At 43.8% G+C, this 8,347-nt stretch overlaps 1 protein-coding gene across 3 annotated transcripts in view; it reads left to right on the top strand.

The window, feature by feature from the left end:
* NFAM1 (NFAT activating protein with ITAM motif 1) overlaps positions 1 to 8,347 on the top strand; it is a 78,366-nt gene that overhangs the window by 10,791 nt on the left and 59,228 nt on the right. The window lies entirely within an intron of this gene.

Here is an 8,347-nt window from a genome sequence, read left to right as displayed (position 1 = left end):
GTGTCTTATTAGGATTTCAGTTTACTGAACTATATTTTGTGTGTGGAAGAAATATATGTACAAGCAAATAAGCCATTTGTTCAAATAACTTCATTTTAATCAGACAACAGAACACAGAAAGGTAAGTCTAGCAACATTTACATCACTTCTATGTTTTGTTTTGTTTTGTCATTCTTCTCAATAAGGGCTGGACAGATAACAAGAGGGCTTCATCCTACTTTCATGGGCTAGAGGCACTAAGATGATCTAGACTTTGTTCATGCTTCTGTTTTGTTTCTCTGCCAGAAAACAAACTTACTGATCAGTTTTCCATGGACTTGCTTCCAAAAGAATCTAGATTACTAAAACGCTCAAGGTACATCTCAATAGCCACAATGGGATTGTGGGATTTGCAGAGATCACAGTATGTTCTATTGGTATCTTCTTTCCCTGTGCCTGTTTCATCTTTTATAATGCAGATCCATGCGAAACATCAAAGAACAAAAACATAAAAGAGTGAAGCCAATATGGGATATTTCCTTTCTTAACACATTTATTATAACAATCCTACCAGTAGCGAGCTTCGTGCTATTGAAGTACTTTAGGTGTCCTAAGTAGTACATGGATTTTGAATGAAGGAAAAAATAATTTCATAATAATATTAGCTGCTAGCTGCTGCCAAATAACATGAACACCTGATACTCCCACAGTTTGATCCAAAAAGATAAAGGTCTACACTGACATAGAATGCATACAGATCTTTGATTTTCCCACTGTAGCCAGCATTTATTCCATTGATTATACAAACAGATTGATTAGTAAGTAGATGAGAAAGTCTCTTAAGGTAAATGAATCTGCTCCATTCAGCATGAAGAAGGAATTTTAAACCTGATCTGTTACTGGAAGTAAAATGAAAAAAAACATGAGTATGTTACCTCTTTACAGTGGAAACAGGCAGAAATGGTTCAACATTAAAACTTCTTCCAGTTTGATATACACAGACCAGATTTCCTTCATTCCTGAAATCTATTGGTCCCAAGGTAAAACATAGCCCTATAGTTGCTAGAGTTTACATTAGCAAGAAAATAAAATCTCTTTTCATGTCTGGCCGGATGTACACCACCCCTTCGCTGGACAATAGCATCACTGCCTTGTATATTTTGCTCTGTTTATTATTAGTAAATGTCATTACCAAATGAATTGGATTAATTATTATGATTTTTAGCACAGCATACTTGAAACAGGGAGGAAAAAAAACCTTTAAATGCCTAGGCATTAAAAGCCTTTGTACCATTGGAAAAATTCAACTGCTTCCAGTATGACCAATAGGCAAGGCACAAGTTACAGCTGCGAAGTGAAGTCCCAGCCTTGGGAGAAGGGTGGGATTAATAATAATAATAATAATAATAATAATAATAATACCTGAATTTTGTTTCAAGACTATGTGGCTGTGGGTGTGTTGTCGTTGTATTGACTTGTTTACTATTAAACCCACCTTTTCCCTGATGAAAGAAGCCAGTGGATCTTCGGAAATGCTGCTGCAAACCTGGCATGTTGGTTCCCCCACGAAGACTCCCACTTGTTTGTGGGTTTGGGGGTTTTGCTGTGTTACTTCTCAAAAGGGAAAAAAAGAAAAAAAAAAAAAAAAAGAAAACAAAAAAAAAGTCGTGTCACCACCGGCAGCGTGTTCAGCAAGGGACGCCGTCTTAATGTCCATTACAAGGAAGCATTTGGTTATTGGAGGGGTACTTTGGGAGAAATAAAAAGAGGTCCCCGGCTCAGTCGCGAAAAAACCCACTGAGTGTGGCCTTGGGCAAAGGAGGTTCGGGTTACACTCTTCTTCAGCATCAGGAGGAGGGGGGGCCTTGGGCCAAAGGGACAAAGGCCCTTTGCCTGAACAAACCTCTCCGCGTCACTAATGGGGCAACAAAAGGGCCCCAAAGGAGGGCGGCCCATGCGGCAAAATGGGGAGGACCTTTCCAGAAAAAGAATAAAAGCAGATAACTGAAATATGGAATTACAAATGGCTTTGCTTTGGGCAGGTTATCTCACAAAAATGTGAGGGTGGTTTTGGCCTATTCTTGGACAACAGGAAAAGGGGTTGACAATGGAGGGGGACGTGTCCTGGAGGAGAAAAAGGGAGGAAGGCCCGGTCGCACCTCCTTTTTCCAGACAACGGGTCCTCATTTCAAACCATTTTCTCCATCAAAAAGGAAAGTCCAAACCACCCTCCATTTTGAGGGGCTTTGCCCAAGGAAGGCCTCCCATTCCCCACGCGGCCTTGTTACTCTCCCCGTGGGCCGGGGGGCGAGCTAAACACCGCCGCCTTCGGAAGTTGGTTTTCATGTTAAACGACCACTCTACCGGCCAAATAATTTTTGGAACCCACACGGGCGCGGGGGGGAATTCTCTTTGTTCCCTGGGGCACCAAAATATGGAGCCCCACAATCCTCACCCTTCCGTGGCTCCTCGCCGCCCTGGCTCTCTCTGGGCCGGACTAGGCCTAGGCCTAGGAGGGAGGGGAAGAAAGGGGGCGGTGTGCCCGGCGCCCGAGGGGAAAGGAGGAGGCGAAGGAGCGCCTCCTCTCAGGCCGTTCGGTTTTGCCTGGCGTTTTTTTGCGTTGTTAAATAGGCCCAAACATCAGAGAAGAGGGCCCAAACACACTTGGGCGTGAATTAATTCTAGGGGGGAAGTGGCGGTTTTGTGAAGATATTTTTATTAGCCTTCTCTGTCCACCAGGGAGAGAGCTCTCATTCACTTTAAAAACTACAATTCCCCAGGGATTCTCCTAGCACTGAAGTTGAAAAAGCAGTTTTAAAGCCAGGCCTCAAAACTCGGGTTATTTCTCCAGTGTGTAGTAGTTTTTTGGGGCCTAAATCTGCTTTCACCAGACGCAAAGCCAATGGACTTTCTTCACTTCACGCCCTTGACCTATTCATTATTGACCATAAAGAATAATAAAAATTATTATCATTATTATTTTTTTAATTTAGGTGATTGAAGCCGATTTAGGTCCAAAAAAACACCACCGCAGAAATAATTCCAGTTTTTGCGACCGGCTTTTTAACTGGCCCTGGCTCAGTGGCTAGGAATTCTTTGGGGAAACTGTTAGTTTTGTGAGGACCATTTAGCCCTTCTCTGTTAGAAGAGCGCTTGGTGCCCCATGCCACAATAAACACTACCATTCCCCAGGATTCCCTAGCACTGAAGCCAGGGGCAGTTTATAAAGCGGGTTCTCAAAACTGGATTATTCTGCAGTGTGTTTTGGGGACCATGCAAACCCTATCTATTATACAAGCAGAAACCCGAACAGAGCAGTAGAAGATGGAGGGTTTCTTGGGAGATGTCTCATTCCTCCTTTCTCCAAGGGGCAGGCTATACTAAAGAAAATAATATAGTTTGACACCACTTTAACTACCCATGGCTCCATTCCTAAGGAATCTGGGATTTGTGTTTTTTGAGTCACCAAAACATGTTTGGACAGAGGAAGGCTGAGAATCTTTCAAAACTTACAATATCTCAGAATTCAATTAGGATGGGTGCTACAGGGGACTTTATTTTAAATGGTTTAAGTTTTTGTTCAAAAATTGTGTCATTACTTCTTATAAGTGTAGAACGGCACCCTTATTTTTAACTTCAAGAATAATTTAATGGCCTATTTTCTATATCATGAGCACCCCTACATACTGATTCATTTAAAGATTTGGTTGCTGGAGGGGGAGGAGTTCTGCAGATACTATCGGGCTTGATAATGAAAGATGAATTAATGGGGTACATGGAGAAAATTCATTACTCAAACTTCTTCGAACAAAGCAAAAAATGGCTAAAAATTGAGGGTTATCCACAGTTGGAAAATCATCATTGTTGAGACACGACTCAATTAGAAAAGACCAAACTAAATTGGAAGGGTCAGTCAGAAGAGAAAAAAATTCCCTCTTTTCCTTCCTTTCCTCTTTTTTTTTTTTTTTTTTTTGCGGGGGGAAAACCTTGTGGCGTAATAAATAATGGTTTTTTTACATGGTGGAGTACAATTCTTGCGAGAGCAGGGTTCAATTTCCCAAGCTTTGCCATTGAACTCCCACTGGGTGGGACCTTGTGGCAAGCCACATGCTCTCAGCCTCCGGGAAGGGCATGACAACCCTCCTCCGAACACAATCTTGGCCCAAAAAAAAAACTCCATGGATAGGTTCACATTAGGGGTACCCATAAGTTCGGAAACAAAAGGCATTACAACACTTCCACACAGTAGAAAAAAAGAGAATAAAACTGCATTGCAAGGTGGATTGACTCAGACAAGGATGCTATGAAACCTGAGTTTTGCACACACCTGAGCCACCCCCCCCCACCCTCCTCCCCCCCCCTCCCCCCCCCCCCCCCCTCCCCCCACACCCCCACCCCCCCCCCCCCCTCTTATCCCACCTTAACTGACCCCCCCCCTCCCCACCCCCCCCCCCCCCCCCCCCCCCCCCCCCCCCACCCCCCCCTCCCCCCCCCCCCCCCCCCCCACCCCCCCCAGGGGAGGGCTCAGGCCTAGGGACTCAGAGCCGTTTCTCATTTACAGGCAAATCTTATTTGAATGCCCTTTTAACAACAGCACATTTTACTGCTTCCTACAGGGAACGTGGCCATAGATGGTTGGAAAAAAAAAAACAAAAAGTTTGGTGTGGGTTTTTTGGTGGGTGGTGCCGCTGTGTGAGTGGTGGAGGCTTCTTACTGGTTCATAAAGCTTTTAAATTTTATCATTGTTCATCTGCCAAATGGTGGATTCAGATCAAAATGATCAAATTTTCATCCAATATTCTGTACCCATTGTTGGTCAACTAAAAAAAACTCGATGCACCCTGGAAGGAAAAAGTTGAAATAAAAGAGGGGCTTAATGGTTCTTTTCTAAGTGATGCATGTTGGGATGTGGATGGTTCGTTCAGGGTTAAGGCTTTGGGGCAACCAAACCTTGAAGGTCATCACAAACAGCGGGTCGCGTAATTGCCATTTTGCATCATCCAACCATGTACCATACACAAACTGGTATTCTGAAGGCAGACTGCCTCTTGCTACCTGAAGCTAACATTTGCAACATAAAAACAAACAGCCAAGGTTTATCTTCCATGGAAATTATACTAATCCCTTTTAAAGCTGGCCAGTTGTGGTCACCACTTAATAAATTTGTCAAAAATTATGAAACAACAGCAAATGTGAAAAAGAAACAAGAACTAATGAAAAAAAAATGGGTTGAAAGATCATTCCTTTTTTGCTTGTCCGTATTTTCCAACCAGTTGAGGCTTTGTCAGCGGACCCTAGGTTTAAGTATGAGGGAAGGAGAAAAACTTTGTTACACACCAGTCATATGCTCTTATATAACTGAAACCTCTTTGTCCTTCTTCCATTTCCGTTTAAGACTGGCACATGGGACAGGTTATCTGTATGGGTGCCACTAGTCAGCAATTTGAAAACGCTCGTGTTGCATTTTGCACTAGCTGCAGTTTCCGAATCATCTTCAAAGGCAGCTCAAGTTAGAGCACAATTAAAGTTGTCTACCCTGGGGTTACCAGCGCAGGACTAACTGTGGGCTAGGTTCTATTCATTGCAGGAAAAGATGTAGCTGGCACATCAGTTGAAGCTAGTGGTTCGTAAGACCTGGGATTTTTTTTTTAAAAAATTTGGAGCGGTCTTGAGGTCGAAGAGTTGCTACAGACTTCCCCACGGGGACCTCCCTGTGGGCTGCCAAGGTTTTTTAGGCGAAGGGGAGACCAGGTAGGGCAAAAACTGGTCCCCATGACATGATCCTCACAGGAACCCCTCGAACAATAACCCTTTGGAAATTTCCCCAAAGAAGGTTTTTGAGAGTTGCAATAAGGGAGGAGCCCACTTTCCAAGCTTGGGAACAATAAAAGACTATGTCTCACCTTTGCATGGGCCATGATCAAAACAAGGACCCCCCACCTACTGTCTGGGTATCTTCCCCCTCCCCGCCCATGTTTCCGGGAGGACCCCAACTGGAAAAATGGACAAAGGCATCCACACCCCCCAATGCTCCGGGCAATCAACACCTTGTCTAGGCTCTGGCCAAAGGAATATTAAGATATCTTCAGAGCTTAGATTGGCCTATTAAAGAAACCCCGGGATTTGCCCGCGGTGTGCTCCTTTCAGGGGAAACAGGGGGCTCCGGGACTTTCATGCACTCTGAAACTTGATTTAGCTCCGGCTTGGGCAAACATAACTCACCCCATTCTGTTGCGGCCCGGTGTTTTGTTTCCCCCACTTCTATCCCCTATTCTGCATTGGGATTCCGGAGAAGGGGGATGGCGGGAGTATCAACTAAGTGAGGGCCTTCCAAATTTTTCCTCCTTTATTTCCATTGAGTCTTGCGAGTTGCTGTTGTATGTGTTTATGCTGGAGGTGTATGTCTCCCCCTCTTACATAAAATAGACTTAATTGAAAACGGGAAAGCCTGTCTTAAGGGATTAATGTCAAAAGGAGGGGTGACTAAACAAAAAATGGTGGAAAGGTATGGAAAAAAACCATGTCCTATGAGGAATGGAATTCTAGGGGGACCCAGGCTGGGGATGTTTTGTGCTTAGCCTGGAGGTCTAAGACGGTGATATGATAGCCCGTTCAAATTTGACGGCCGATGGCCTATTTGAGGAGGGCAACGCTTGTTTTCTGCCTGCTCCAGAGGAACCCAGAGACATAGGACACAGAGACAATGGCATTGGCAAGGCTACAGGAAAAAGAGATTCCACTTCAACCATTAGAGGAAACTCTCCTGACAGTAAGAGCTGTCTGACCAGGAGGAACACACTCCCTTGGAGAGTGGTGGAAGTCAAACTCTTGGAGGTCTTTAAGCAGAGGCTCGGATGGCCATCTGTCAGGGATGCTTTTACTGAGAGTTCCTGCATGGCAGGGGGGTTGGACTGGGATGGGGCCCTTAACGGTCTCTTCACACTCTTATGATTCTATGATTCTAAATTGGGAATAGGTTCGAGAAGTTCAATGGGCGCCCTCTCAGTAATTTGACAGCTAATTAAAAAATTTCCCTAAGTAGAAAACATCTACACCAAAAGTGCCAAGCACTTTGTACCACAGGAGGTCAAATGGGGCATCAAATGAAAAAGGGAAAAAAGGGTTCTAGGAGGCACTCCCAAGGCTATGTGCCTGCTCCTCCAATGGGAGTGCAAACCCCCATCTAGGACAAAGCTTTTTACCAGTCCAGACCTTGCGTTTTTTTAAAATATCAACAAAATGAATACAGTGGGCCTTTGGTATCTGCTGGGATTTGGTTCCAGGAACCCCTGGGAATACCAAAATCCATCAATCTTCAAGTACATTAAATATTATGTAGAGAGATCTTGTAGCACCTTTGAGACTAACTGAAAGAAGTTGGCAGGATGAGCTTTTGTAGACTTTAGTCTACTTTGCCAGATGCTTTGGGCCAAAGCATCTGAGGAAGTGGACTTTTGGCTACGAAAGCTCATGCTGCCAACTTCTTTTTATCAGTTAAGTCTCAAAGGTGATACAAGATCTCCCTGTATGTTGATTCTACAGACTAATGCGGCCATATCATTAAATATTATGGATAGTAAAATGCATTCCTTATATAAAATGGCAAAAACAAGGTTTGTTTGGGGGGAATTTATATATTTTTAAAGATTTTCAAGCCGTGGATGGTTGAATTCGTGGATAAAGAATTTGTGGGTGTGGAGACCTAATTGTACTAGTTCTTTACTGTTTCCAGACTACGGTAGTCTTAGGCATACATCTGGTAAACCAAGGGGTGCATTTTCTGGCCTGCCAGAAAAAATATTCAAGTCCTTTACCCCAGCCTTCACCCTCCTCCTCCTCCTCCTCTTCTTCCTCACAGCCTGCAGGGAAGGAGCGATTAGGATCTCACTTTGCAAGAAGTCACAGGGGAAAAAACCCTTTTGCATTGCTAATGGAATTTAGATTTTATTTCCTGGACTACCCAGATGGCCAGAAAGAGGAGGCAGTCTGCTTGCAGGAATGTCCTTCCAATAGCACCTGAACTGAGAACAGCCACATCTTGACAAAATGCAGACTTCAGACTATTATTGTCGCATTCAGAGAGAGAGAGGTATATGGGACTATATAAGTCTGAAGCCTGCATTTTGTCAAGATGTGACTTTAGAGAGAGAGAGACTAGATATGTGGGATTATATTAGCCCCAAACCTGCATTTTGTCAAGATGTGGCTGCATCTAGAGACTATAGATAGATAGATATGGGACTATATTAGTCCCAAAACTGCATTTTGTCAAGATGTGTGGCTGTATATAGAGAGATTCTCTCTCTCTCTCTCTCTCTCTATATATATATATATATATATATGGGAAGATATCAGTCCCAAACCTGCA

The sequence above is a fragment of the Sceloporus undulatus genome, chromosome 5 (genome assembly GCF_019175285.1).
Source record: "Sceloporus undulatus isolate JIND9_A2432 ecotype Alabama chromosome 5, SceUnd_v1.1, whole genome shotgun sequence".
Classification (NCBI taxonomy): domain Eukaryota; kingdom Metazoa; phylum Chordata; class Lepidosauria; order Squamata; family Phrynosomatidae; genus Sceloporus; species Sceloporus undulatus.
Note: the sequence above shows the minus strand (reverse complement) of the source record. Positions and strands in the feature narration are given on the sequence as shown.